Source organism: Typopeltis vanoorti, chromosome 2 (assembly GCF_054136105.1).
Source record: "Typopeltis vanoorti isolate ZY-2024b chromosome 2, IOZ_Tvanoo_1.0, whole genome shotgun sequence".
In the NCBI taxonomy this organism is placed as follows: Eukaryota; Metazoa; Arthropoda; class Arachnida; order Uropygi; family Thelyphonidae; genus Typopeltis; species Typopeltis vanoorti.
Window position 1 is genome coordinate 70,149,841 of NC_143550.1, and position 15,356 is coordinate 70,165,196.

General features: G+C 36.4%; 1 protein-coding gene across 1 annotated transcript in view; it reads left to right on the top strand.

Annotated features, from left to right (window-relative positions):
* Positions 1-15,356, top strand: part of LOC150109149 (transient receptor potential cation channel subfamily A member 1 homolog) — a 475,501-nt gene that overhangs the window by 162,955 nt on the left and 297,190 nt on the right. The window lies entirely within an intron of this gene.

The window sequence follows — 15,356 nt, forward strand, 5'->3', positions numbered from 1 at the left end:
CAGATTGTCGGTCGAAGTGTGGCGGAATCAAGAGCCCTTTGCTCAAAGGTTTCCATGTAGAAGTTCGCGATTGGGGGGGATAATGGTGAGCCCATGGCTGTACCTTCCTTTTGTAGGTAGAATTTGTTTTGCCACATGAAGTAACCGGACTTTAGTACGTGGGCAAAGAGGGCCGTAATGTCTGGTGGAAATTTGTTCTGTAGTAGGAGAATTGTGTCATTGATGGGGACATTAGTGAAAAGGGTAGAAACGTCAAAACTGACTAATAAGTCGTCTTTGTCGAGTGTTATGTTTTTGATTTTGTTTATAAAGTGTTGTGTGTTTTTTATGTAGGAGGTGGAATGACCTACCAACTCCTTGAGTGTTGCCGCTAATTTCTTGGCTAGGTGGTAATTGGGACTGTCTATTCTTTCCACTATTGGTCGAAGGGGCACATTTTGTTTGTGTATTTTCAGGACACCATATATTCTGGGGGGGGCATAGTGGGGTTTGAGTTTTTTAACCGTGTCTGGTGGCCAGGAAGTGACGGACTTGAGTAGTTTCTCTGTTTTATCCATTATCCTTTTTGTTGGGTTATAATTTACCATTTTATATGTGTTGTTATCGGCTACTAGTTGATTCATTTGAAGTACGTATGTTGACTTGTCAAGGACAACAGTGGCACTGCCTTTATCCGCTTTCGTTATTATTATGTTTTGTTTGGCTTTTAATGATTTAATTGCTGCTGATTCTGTTTTAGTCAGGTTGTTCTGTATGGTTTTCTTGGTATTTAGGACATTACTGGTTTCTAGTCGTATTTTATCTGCTATGTTGTTAGGGAGGGATCTGATGCCTCTTTCAATGTGGTAGATAAAATCCAATTTGTTTACCTTTTTATCTATGCGGTCATAGATACACTCCGTATCTATGACCGCACAGAAAAAGCAACACTCCGTATCTGTGACAGCACAGAAAAAGCATCGCTCCGTATCTATGACTGCACAGAAAAAGCATTGCTTCGTATCTATGACCGCACAGAAAAAGCATCGCTTCGTATCTATGACCGCACAGAAAAAGCAACACGCCGTATCTATGACCGCACAGAAAAAGCAACACGCCGTATCTATGACTGCACAGAAAAAGCAACACGCCGTATCTATGACTGCACAGAAAAAGCAACACTCCGTATCTATGACCGCACAGAAAAAGCAACATTCCGATCTGCATCGGGCTAAAAAAGAAATTTACGTCCGCTAAGGCACTCCGTATCTATGACCGCACAGAAAAAGCAGCAAACTGGATTTTATCTACCTTTGAAAGAGGCATCAGATCCCTCCCTAACAACATAGCAGATAAAATACGACTAGAAACCAGTAATGTCCTAAATACCAAGAAAACCATACAGAACAACCTGACTAAAACAGAATCAGCAGCAATTAAATCATTAAAAGCCAAACAAAACATAATAATAACTAAAGCGGATAAAGGCAGTGCCACTGTTGTCCTTGACAGGTCAACATACATACTGCAAATGAACCAACTAGTAGCCGATAACAACACATATAAAATGGTAAATTATAACCCAACAAAAAAAAGGATAAAGGACCAAACAGAAAAACTACTAAAGTCCGTCACTTCTTGCCACCAGACACAGTTAAAAAAACTCAAACCCCACTACGCCCGCCTCCCCCCAGAATATATGGGGTTCTGAAAATACACAAACAAAATGTGCCCCTTTGACCAATAGTGGAAGGAATAGACAGTCCTAATTACCACCTGGCCAAGAAATTAGCGGCAACACTCAAGGTGTTGGTAGGTCATTCCCCCTCCTACATAAAAAACACAACACTTTATAAACAAAATCAAAAACATAACACTCGACAAAGACGACTTATTAGTCAGTTTTGACGTTTCTGCCCCTTTCACTAATGTCCCCATCAATGACACAATTCTCCTACTACAGAACAAATTTCCACCCGACATTACGGCTCTCTTTGCCCACGTACTAAGTCCGGTTACTTTGTGTGGCAAAACAAATTCTACCTACAAAAGGAAGGTACAGCCATGGGCTCACCATTATCCCCCCCAATCGCGAACTTCTACATGGAAACCTTTGAGCAAAGGGCTCTTGATTCCGCCACGCTTCGACCGACAATCTGGCTCAGATACGTTGACGACGTGTTCGCAATCTGGCCGCACGGGCGACAAATGCTAAACACATTCCTCAGCCACCTAAACAAACAACACGAACGCATACAATTTACCATTGAAATCAAAAACCAAAATTCGCTCCCGTTCCTAGACACACTAGTCACACGTCTTCCTTCAGGCAGTCTATCCTTCACGGTCTACCGAAAACCGACACACACGGGCCAATACATACATGCGAATTCATACCACCACCCAGCACAAAAATATGGAGTCATTAACACCCTTAAAAACAGAGCCACAACTATTTGCTCTATCCAGCAAGCCTTGAAACAAGAACTAAAAATCATTAGTGACACATTCATAAATAATGGCTATAACAGAAATACTGTCAATAAAATACTCTATAAAACCACAACAAAAACGAATCTAGATTACAGTAAAACCATAGCCATCCCATACATTAAAGGGTTATCAGAAAGAATCAACAGACTCCTACAACATTATAACCTCAATGCTACCTTTAAACCACCCACTAAACTTAAAACCATATTCAGCTCCTCTAAGGATCCTCTCCTCCCATTAGCACATCCTGGAGTCTATTGCATCCGCTGCACATGTAACTTACCGTACATTGGTGAAACAGGACGGACAATCCCTATACGCAAGAAAGAACACATTAGACACATTAAATATAACCATTATGGTGAAGCACGCCTCTCAGGCCATGCACTTAACACCTTACACCAAATCAACTGGAAAAGCACCTGCTACTTACACTGCACAAAAACATGGTACGAAAGAAAAAATTAAAGAATCCTGCGAAATCCTGATAAACCACCCAAATATCAACAATAAAGATGGAATGAAAATTCCAAGGATCTGGATGGCACACATTCAGCCAACCTAATATGAAAGATTCAACATAAGTCAGGACTCTAGCCAATCCGCTAGGATTAGAAACCATTCCACTCCAACTGGCTGGAATGATGTTAATATATGTATATAGTAGACAACACAAATAATAGGACTCTAGCGTTGATGTATAATTTTTTTATTTTTATTTATTTTTATTTATTTTTTTTTTCACCAGAGGTCAGGCCAACAATTGTGGTAACGGTTGGTCAGTGTCTTTAACGAACCAGTCTGATTGTAGCATAGCTTGTTTCTTGCGTATATTTGTATGCTCCAGAAGATGACCTTGACATAAAGGTCGATACGTCGAATTGTAAATTTTAGTAATATTAAACTAAAGTTTTTATTCAAACACGGTAGTTGTCTCCATAATTTCCAAAAATGCATTTGGATCACCGTGCAAGCCTAAAAGAAAGGATAAATTTTGCGAAGAACAAAATGGCTTTCATGAGGATGATCATTCATTCACCCAGCTCTTACATTAAAAATCTTAAGGGAAAAACATTGCAAATATAACACATAAACACAAGTAGCATTTGTAGACTACCAGAAAGCCTTTCACAGAGTCTTAAGGAACAAGCTGTGGATCATACTCAAGAATCTAAACATTTCGAATCAGCTGCTTGCTACAGTGACTAACATGTATCAGAATAACCAAATAGCTGTAAGAATCAATGAAAAAGTTACAGAATGGAAATCAATAAATAGAAAGATCCATCAAGGATGCCCAATGTCACTACTGTTATTTAATATCTGTATAGATGAAATAGTAAAGAAATGGAAGGAAAATATAAAACTGGCATTTAAACTGGATCGTGGAACTATACTTAATAACCTTTTGTTTGCAGATGACCAAATAATCATAGCAAGAAGTGAAGATGAACTCCAAAAATCAATATACGCCTTAAACATAAGTGCAAAAAAAAATTTGGAATGCAAATATCAACAGACAAAAGAAATTATGGCTTTTAAAGCACCATTTCCAATCAGAAGATAAAATCATGAGTGAAAATAAAATTTTAGAACAAATTACTGCTTCAGATACCATGGATGTGCTGTATCATATACAAAAGAAGCTGGCATTGACATCAAAATTTCAAATTTTCTGAAGATAACAACAGGAATGATCAATAATATTTTCAAACCTAACCAAGTTCAAAAGCATACAAGAATAAAAGTTTATAAAGTTTTGGCAAGACCTTCTCTGCTGCATTGAAGTGAATTATGGACCATAAAAACTGCAGAAGAAAAAATAATTGAAACTGGAGAAATTTAATTCCTGCAAAGGACAGCAGGCTGTACTCCGTGGGACAAAAAAATGTTTTGTAAACATTTTTTTGTCCCACGTAAACAACTAAAAATAGACTCAGTATTGGACAAACTATATGAATACCGAAAGAAGTCGATTGAACATATTAAAAGGATGCGCAGTTCCAGACTACCCCAAAAAATACTCCAATACCACCTCTTTGGAGGATATAAAAGTCAGGGATGACCAAGGAAAAGATGGAAAGAGACTGGAACAGGCTGCTGGGTCTAAATCGCTGAAAGGATGATGATGATGACTTCTAGATCTCTTAAATTCATTCACCAAGAGATCATTATTGTTATATTAAAGCTTTTTTATTTGAGACTTTGAGTACTTACCAAAAAACATGGTTTTATTTGGAATTGCATAATGGATCACTCCATGATCTCATATCCTGGTAAAATAAATTGTTAGTTAAAAAGGGAAAGGAAAAAACAGATAATGAGGGAGAATTAGTGTAAGAGAGAGGTTGGGGGTGGGGAATATGGTTGGAATGCGAAAACTGAGCCATGTTCTTTTGTATAAATCATTGAGTACTTTGAGTACTTACCAAAAAACATGGTTTTATTTGGAATTGCATAAAAGATCACTCCATGATCTCATATCCTGTTAAAATAAATTGTTAGTTAAAAAGGGAAAGGAGAAAACAGAAAAACAGATAATACAAAAAAACGTTTACAATAAAATCAAACTAACTCAACTTCAAGGATATAAGAATGCCCATTCAATAGGCAGAAGAGGTGTTTTTGCATGTAGTTGAGATCTAAATAGTCATTCTTGAGAGAGTTCCTCCTTAATCCTGTACCATGTGATATTTCAGAATGTATACACATTCGTATTGTGGAGGGAAAGGGAGCAGAAGTTAAAAGAGGAACAATCTTCTAGCATTCTTTTTGTTTTGGAGAACTGGAGGTTGTAGATTTTCAGAACACTTTGAGAGGAAGGCTCTTCTAAATAGAGGCAGGTGGAATGAAAGAGGAATATAAGAAGCAGTTTCAGTGATTTAGCTGTTAAACTATAATTGAATTTTACAATTGATTGCTCATGTTATAGGCTTAATCAAAGATTGTAGAGGGGTGATGGATGCCAGTTCTGTTGAACAACACCTTGGAAATATCAGTAGAGAAGGAAAAAAAAAAGACCATCTGTGAGATAATGCCTGAAGTGAATCTGCCAGGGAGAGAGAGAGAGAGAGGAGGTAGGATCATTGATTAGCTGACTCTGAGTCTGAGGTTTGCCTTGGACTGCATTAAAAATTAGGGAAGTTTTGGTGCCTTCCAAATAGAACATATTTTATGGTTGGGTAGATTTTGGATTTGTACAGAGTGAATCTGTACAGGCAAAGAATAATCTTGGCAGAAAGGCATATTAGGGATGCTGAAGAAGATACAGATGTGATGTGGTAACAGAGAAAGTGAAAGAATAGATTCAAGGATGATACAGTCAGGAGCACATATCAATTACATAAGCAAAGTTTATATTAAATCCAGCATTATTTCAAAGCCGAATGTAGAAACTATGAAAGTTTCGTAAGTTGACCAGAGAGCTTGCGGAAATACATTCCTCGGCATTCACCAGCTACCTTAGTGTGGACTACTTAAAAGACATAGGCACTGCCCAAGCATTTATATATTCACCTTTTATTAGTCCATTTTCATAAGATTTCATTGGCCTGACAGCTGTGTTTCAAACTCCTGTGTTTCATTGGCCTGACAGCTGTGTTTTGGTTCTCTTCAGAGACTAGGCAGAAAATCTTAAGAGAGCAAAAACTCTAATTCCTGCCTGGTCTCTGAAGAGAATGTATTCTTAGAAGCACTCTGGTCAACTTACGAAACTTCCATTGCTTCTACATTTGGCTTTGAAATAATGCTGGATCTAATATCCACTTTGCTTATGTAATTTTGCATCGCCAAACTGATGCCTTTTTGGCTCTTTGTTTTAGTAAGTATCAATACTTCAGGTAAAAAAAAAAACATCAGAAACCTCAAATGCAGAAAGGTGGCTAGAGTATGTGACATTCTACCAGAATTGCTGAAATATGGAGGTATTAAAAGTTTTACAGAGACTGCATTGCATAATTCAGAAGACGTATCAAAAGGTTGAAAAAAAAAAGAAAAAGAAAAAAAGAGAGAAAAATAAGTGAAAATAATGTGATAATTACAGAGGATTTATCTGAGTTCTTGAGAAGAACCTAAGAAAAATTGTGGAAGAGAAACTTGAGAACAAACAAGTGATGTTCAAGTTACAGGGACAGGATTAGATTTCCATTTTAAGATCCCATCCCATCTTCCTTTTCATTTAGGCTCCATGGCCTGCCACAGTCAAGTAACTTGGCTTATTTTAAACTAGCTTACCACATATGATAGGGCCATTATCCATTGTCTTCTATGTATATAAATTGCATATGTTCTTCTACTGTTTTGTGGAATGAAAAACTTGAGTTTCCAGGAGACAAAACTTGCCACCCCCATGTGAGATTGGCTCACTCACCTTCAGTTGAAAAGTTTAATAAAGTTTTTTTGTGTCCAAGATGGTATTTGAACCCCCACATCTTTCCAACCAAAGGACATTGTTGACACTAACTATGGAATCTCAAATTTAAGACAAATGGTTGAAAAATCTTAGATCAAGCTGGCAAGAAAAAGCTGTTCATAACACTACAGTTATGTGACATAGAATTATATATGGGAATTATATCGAATAATATAGTCAATATTTGAGATTTAAGTCAGTAATTAGAAATGAAGGAGGTACATGAAGATTGTTTCATGTAAAATCAAATATGACGAGTGCACACTATCTCCACTCTTATTCATCATCTGTAGGGATCAGATGATGAAGGAAAGTGCCATTAAGCCTATATCAGAATTGGAGATTATGTTAAGCTCAGCTTTTTACTCTATGCAAATGATGTTATATTCTTAAATAATTTCATTACTATTATATATATAATAATTTAATCTATAGGATTCCTTAACTAACTTGGATAACTGCTGCAAAAGAAATTTGGCATGAAAATCAGTAGTGAAAGACAAAAACTGAAAATAGGCAGGAACATTGGAAATGTCAACTGCATTCTGGATGAAAAGTCTGTAGAACAAATAAATTATTTCAGCTATTTAGGTACATTTTAGTGATTCTGTTATCTACCAACATTTAATTTAAGGCAAATTAAATGTCAGTAGATAACAGAATAAGTAAAGCTGTATGGTGGTAGCTAGTTGAATAAACATATATGGAATAAGAGTGAAATTAACTAAAACCTAAACTAGCAGTATACATGACAGTATCAAACCCATTTTAACTTATAGATCTGAGAGTTGGTTAGAAGTAAAGCAGGTGATCAAAGACTATAGGCCACAGATATGAGAGTTCTGAGAAAAAAAAAAAAAAAAAAATGAGTGAACAAGTGGTACTTAGAAAGGAACTTGGCATTATTAACCTTCAGGAATGTGTAAGCAGGCTAATCTAAGTGTTCATTTAAACAGAATAAAAAAAATAGGAAAAGTTAGCTGAATAGGTGTCTGATACAAGATGACAAGACCCATAGGAGGAGGAGAAGGACCAAAATTTAGGTTGATTAATGTAATTAGGAGTCCCTTAGAAGCATATGTTCTAACAAATAGACTAATTTTTAGTGAAATTGTTGATAAGATATTATTAATAATGTAAACTTATTTTTTTAGTACTATCATAGTATCTTGTACATCTCTTAAGGGAACATATCAGGAATTAGATGATGATAATGATGATGTGTGTTTTCTTCAAGAATATTGTGGCTGGAGAGCTAGATATTCTCAAAAAGTAAGAGAGGTGAACCACAGTCTTTTGCAAGAAAACAATAGTTAGGACTGTTTTGATAACATTAAAGGTAGGGTTGTCCTCTCTCATTTCAAGAATATGGAGATAGTATTTATGGTACAGATTGTGGATCTTGAAGCCTGGGATGCTGGTGCCATCCACCATCCTCAAAGAAGAATAGTCCAATGATAAATGAAGCTGTAAACTCGCACCAGACAGTAAGTTTGGATGAATACAAAGGAATTTGTTGGATTGCATGCCGGGTTCTGCATAGCTATACCTGGCAGCTGTGGCTATTCACAGTTCCTTTCAGGTGAAAGTGAGCCTCATCTCCCTACAAAATCATCCATAGTCATGCATTTAACTTCACTCGAGCAAGGAAAGTGAATGTCAGTCAATTTTCAAAGTCCCATGGGTGCAACTTCTGCATCAGGGCTGTCTCGAATGGATAGAAATGCAGAATCTTCTGTAAAAATTGACTGACATTATTATGAATAACTGTGGCATTATGAATAACTGCAAGAGCTGTTATTCATAGCCTGCTCTACAATGGCAGTAGCAACTTCATTTACTTGTTGTGTACTGATTGGTTTGTGATCTCTGCTAGATCTAACCCCTAACGATCCCTTTGCTTCAGAAAGACTAATCATTTGTTGCAGAACACATAGAGATAGTGAACCTCATGAACATTTGTTCAGGCAACCAAATTTGCTGAGTGCAACAACAGCATTACAACTGTTTAAGTAGTACAGCTTTATGATCAGAACACATTAGAGTAAGGTTAGTGTCATCACTGCAGACAGTATTAGCAGCCAGAATGAAGGAAAAAATTCCATTTACATCTTTTTAAACCCTCCTGGTACCTGCCAAGTTGCATGATATACAAATTCCATGCAGTTGCAATGCCTCCTGGTGGTAAATTTGGAACTTTTCCTCAGATATCGCTTCTGTATGACGCACAACGTATTCCTGCAAAGTTTCACAACATTTGGATCACTGAATAGCACACCACATTAAAGTATCCCTGTTTAAGGATTTGTGGTCATGTTTCTAACATGACCACAAATCCTTAAACAGGGATACTTTAATTTTGATTACCCTGTAAATGATTATATGCAAATAGTCAGATCTTAATTGCTAATACAGAAGATCGAGTACAGTTAGCTCTGTACAGTCTCAACAAAGTTGTTACAAAATATGGCACGAGAATATCTTCTGATAAAAGTTATGGCATTTAATGGAAAGGGCTAATATGAAACTGGTCCAAAACATAAAATTAATAAATTCATCAATTAATGATATCTTTTAAACCAAAAAGAAAAATAAATAGAAGATTCTTAAATAGATGATATGAGACTGGAACAGGTTGCTAGGCCTAATAATGCGAAAGAAAGACTATGACAATAATGAGTTTGATGTGAAAGAAGTTGGACTGGATAGATATTCAGTTTTTCTTCACTGAACTGTTGAAGTGTTCAAGGGAGTTAGCAGTGTCCTTGAACTGGTTATTTAACTTGAATTTCAACATATGTATAACACCTAATAAGTGGAAGAAGATCAATGTAATTCCAATATACAGTTGTGGAGTTAGAACTGATACAGCAAGTTATAGTCCAATTGGTAACTCTGGTACTCCCAATCAGCCTCTCCTGATCATCAGGGATTAGGAGAGGCTGATTGGGAATCACATCCACATGTGATTCTAATCATCCCCTCTAAAACTTGATCCTCTATTGAAATCAGCATGCATTTCTTGAAGGTAGATCTTACCTTATGGGTACACTCATCATCATTAATTAGCAATCTGCAAATTACCATTAATGATATGGAGGATGGACTAGAGGTGATATCCAGTCATTCACTGATGTTGTAATCCCACTATAAGTCTGCTGACTCCATGGAGAGTGTAATAATAATAATCCCAATCACCACCACTGACTTATTCTATGGGCAGATGTTAATGAGTGTCATTTTAATGTTTCTAACATGACTTTGCAGGAGCTGTATCTTATTAATGGGAATTGGCTGTGCATAGTCAATGAAGCCACAGACTTAGTGTGATATTTTGGCATTGGTTAGTTCATCCTGGCAGGAGGTTATTGGCATTAGTGAGACATGCTGATGGAAGATGATATAGTTAGTGGGATGGAATGTGAAGAGTATAGTGTATTTGGGTAGGATAGAGGGAAGAGTATTGTTGATGATAACTGATGAACTGCAACCAAAGAGAGAAGAAATTCAATTGCAGACCAGTGAAAATAGTACATTTGAGGCCTTCTGGTGTGAGAGGTCAGCAGAACACAATATACAATTGGATGCTTCTATAGACCAGGGGATGCAAAGGATGATGGCGATGGTGTGCATTGACAAATAAGCTCACTGAATAGAGGGCGAGTAATTATCATGCAAGATTTCAATTATGGAAAGAAATTGAATTTATGCAGTTACCAAGAAATAATTACCTGAGGCAGCACGTGATGGAATGTACTAGAGGTTTGAGAGTGCTAGATCTAGTAATTGCATCAGAGAATTTGTTCATAACCAATATTTTCCATGTTGCTACCAATTGGTGAGATATGGTCTTGACCTGGGAGGTGGCTAAATGTGTGGAATTTTCAGTTAAAAGGGGGTATATGTAGAATTACAGTGCTAGTAAATATGGCAAGCTTAGGAGATTGCTTGGATAAGTGCCCTGGCATGTGAAGCTGCAAGGGTTGATAGTGCATGGGAAGTGGTAAAGGAGTGTTTGTGGGAAATAATAGCAGACTGTATACATATACATAGAGTCAAAAGAATATGAATCAAGTAGGAGTTAAGTGGATGAATATCATTAAACTGGAGCTACATAAAAAGAAAAGAAAAGAAAAATTTGAGCAATTTGTGGAATTCAAGGAGAAAGGTGATGAGCAAGCAAGTAAGCTCTACAAAGATCAGGCCAGAAGGGTAATCAGTGTGGTAAGAAAGGCCTAAACAGAGTATGAATGGAAATTAGCAGTGCAGTCCAAAGATAATCCCAAACAGTTCTTTTTTAGTTATGTTGCAAGTAAAATTCTGAATGTTTATGGCAGATGATTTTAATGAATGTTGATGGTAGGGAGGTAACTAAATCATGTGAAATAGTAGAATTACTAAGTGAAACTTTGCAAAAGTATACCATCCAGGTGGAGATATTGCAGTAACAAGAAAGACGAAGGGTTATATGGAAACTGAGATAAATGAACTGGAAGTGCATAGCATATTACAGAATCTTGATGTGAATTCAGCTATGGGATTAGATGGTATACCAGCTTGAGTTTTAAGAAGGCACTAGGGAATTGGCAATGCCTTTGACCACATTATTTAATGTAAGTCTCAGCCCTGGGTTAGTCCTAAGGGAAAGGACTGAAGTGGTAAAGGAGTGTTTTGAGGAAGGTAATGGCCGACTGCATACCTTGAGTCAGGAAAGTAAATCAAGTGAGATTAAATAGATGAATAACACCATTAAGCTTGAGTTGTAAAAAAAAAAGAAACAATTGTGGAGGGAATTTAAGGAGAAAAATTACCTGTAGGCACACGAACAGTACAAGGCACAGGTCAGAAGGGTAACTAGTGTGGTAAGAAAAGCAAAAGCAGATTATGAAAAGAAGTTAGCAATGCAGGCTAAAGAGAATCCTAAACAGTTATTTTGATATGCTGCAAGTAAAAGAAAAAATGCATACAGCAGAATGATTTAAAGGAATGCTGATGGTAGGGAGGTAACGGAATCAGTCAAAATAGTAGAATTATTAAGTGAGCACTTTGCAAAAGTATATTATCCAGGCAGTGATATTGCAGGAATGAGGGAACCGGTGGCTTATACGGGAACTGAGGTGAATAGTATATTACAGAACCTTAATGTGAATGCATCTGTGGGATTGGATGATATACTAGCTGGAGAGTCTTACGTGAAGTAGCAAAGGAATTGTCAGTGCCTTTGGCCGTATTGTTTAATTTAAGTCTCAGCTCTGGGTTAGTCCCAAGAGGGTAGAAAGAGGGAAAATAGTTCCATTGCTTAAAGAAGGCTCTAAGACCGATTTAACAAATTATCAACTCATCATTATATCAGGAGTCATTTTCAGGGTGCTTGAGAAGTCGGTCAAGAGAATAGATAGACAGAAATGGGATACTGTACTGAGGAAGGCATAGTTTTGAGAAGGGTAAATCACTTCAGTAACTTGCTCATACTGTTCTTGGCAAAAGCTTTAGACAGGATACTGCATGGAATTCTATCAGTAAATTGTAGCACATAGAAACAGATATAAAGTTAGTGAAGTGGATAAGAGGGTAGTTAATGAAGAAATATCAGAGAGTAGTTTATTCAAGATTAGAGTCCAGTGGAAGATAAGTCCAGTAACTAATGGCATGCCCCAAGTCTCTGATCTTGGGCTGCTACTACAGCAATCCCTCAATTAGTGCGCCTAATGCGTTCTTAAAAGAGGCGCATTAATTGAAAATGCACTAATCGAATATAATAACCTATGGGAAAATGTATAATTCGTTCCTCAGATTTCTTTTTTGACCCTTAATTTTTTTTATAAGAGAATTAGGTTATGTCTCAGGGCCTAGTTAAAGGAAAACCATGAAGCTGAAAGACAATAAAACATATTCAGAATATAAATTTATTATTCTGCTTCTTAACAAAGAATTGAGCTAACGTAGTTTGGCCGGCATTCTGTTTCTTTTTTTTCATACAACTGACGGTATGGCCCTTGCCTCTTCTGCAAATTTTACTGGTTCTCTCTTCACCAGGGTCAGTTTCCAAGCATTGCTGCTTAAAAACTTCGATTGTACAAAAACTATTTTCAAATTGTTTCTGTGAAAGCTCTTTGGGCTTGTCAGTGATTAAATTTTCTTCATATTCTTCAGGATCTTCCCGCTGTCTATCTAAATTTAGCAGGTCGGAATCACTCAACTTCTCAGAATGAGATTTAATTAACTTAGATTCATTTGAAAAGCCTCTAAAATCATTTGCACAACGTGGAAGAATGTGCTTCCAAACGGCTCACATATTGCTAGTAGTAATTTCCTTAGACTTTGCGACTTTATAACCAGGCTGAGATTTCTCTGATTTGGCTGTCTTGGAAGTCATTCACTTCCAAAAAAAAGGTCGGTTTTGTAGACATTAAATATTTGTTGATCACAATAGTCCCCTTCTTATACAATTTTCTTCAAAATCTGGATATCTCCTTATCTGCACTTGCAGCTTCACCTCTGATTAGAACATTATGTAGGCTATTTCTCTTTTTGAAACGCTCAAATCACCTGGCACTAACGTAGAATTCTTCTTCTTTTGCATCATTGATAGCCCTTTCTTTCCAGGTTGCAAAGAGACAATACTTTTGATTTAATAAGGCCAGTGTTTAGTGGGATCCATGTAAAAAGAAGTTTCTCTAATTCTATCATTATAAAACTTTGATTTCGTGTGCATGCATGATGAACTTGAAGCAGCCTTACCTTTCTCTTTGTATTCAGCAGTTGGTTCACCCATTTTTGTGTTCTTGTCCTATTTTTGCTCTGGACTCGCCTTGTTCATTTTTCTTTATTATTTCAAGTTTTTCTACCAATGAGATTACTTTTTGAATCATTTTCACACTTCTATTTTTTGCTCACTAATTCTTTTACTCATGATTAAAGGTTAGGAAAATAATTTAAAATAAAAAAGTAAGGAAAACAATTGCACGTGATATGATCAGCAAAATGCTATGTAAAGCAGACAACATAAATTTTGGCGGTAAATTCAGAACATAGTGTACATGGAAATAGTGTAGTATGCCGTTAAAAAAATAACTTTGTAAAATGTTTCAAATTGGTAACTAAATTATTTCATCTGGTGAGTGATTTTTTAAATAGTTAGCCATAAAAATATATAGATCGAAAATGTTTTAAATCTATAATATTTATTTTTAAGATGTATATATGCGCACTAATCAAATTTTAGAGGCGCACTAATCAAATTTCAGTATTGAAAAAAATGATGCACTAATTGGGGGCACATTAATTGAGGGATTGCTGTATTTAATTTGTACATTAACGATATAGGAAAGGATATGAGAGGAACTATTCAGTTGTTTGCCAATGATGCAAAATTGGGTAGAACAATAATTTATATAGATGATATTAAAATTTTGCATGATGATTGGATAGACTGGCAGTCTGGGTAAAGGAGAATGGATATCAGTTTATGTGCAAAGTGTAAAGGTTATGCATTTTGGAATGAAAAGATTACCAGCTATGTACCACATTGGTGGAACTATATTCCAGGAATTATGAAGCCAGGGATTTTGGGAGTGTTAGTGGATAGGTAGTTAAAGTTTAAAGGTCACATTGCAAAAGTGGCTAAAACAGCTCATTATATTACTTGGTTACTGGAGAATATTCTGATGAGCAGGTTATTATACCTCTTTATCAAGCCTTGTAAGACCCTCATCTTGACTACTGCATGCTGATCTGGTCACGTAGGTTTCTTGGGGATAAGGAAGAGGTGGAGAATATCAAGAGACAAGTGACCAAGATGGTAGTAGGTCTATGGAACTATGGAATGAATCTTATAATGACAGGTTGAAGATATTTTGGGTTAAAGAAATTGGTTGATAGGAAGAAGAGGACTGATATATTGAAAAATACAAATTACTGAAGCCTTTTTACAAGATTAATACAGAGAAAATTTTTCAGAACAGGTCTGGTGGTGGTCCGGAAACTGAGTAGTTAGCAGGGGTATAAGGACTAGATTTTTAGCTTGGAGAGTGGTGAATGAGTGGAAGAGGTTATCAGAGTCTGTTGTGGGTGCCATGACTGTGAATGAGTTCAAAGCAAAGTATGATAGTTATTGCACAAATGTTGGATAGTACCTGGCATGTTTAGGACCTCCCTCGATGAGTTTAAGGACTCCATGGAATAGCCCATAATAATAATAATATAGTGGATAGGGAGTTAAAGTTTAGGGGCCTCACATTGCTGAGGTGACTAATTCGTCACTTAATATAACTGTACTGTTGAAGAGAACACTAACTTATAAGAAAAATAAGTAATTCTTTCACTTTACAAATCTTTCATAAGATTACATTGTACAACAGGTATGATCATCTAGATTCCCAGGAAATATGGAGAAGTTGAAAAGATCCAGAGTGGGTTTCAAAGTTTGAGGAACAGATATAAGAGAGAAGATATGATAAAAATGTATAAGTTA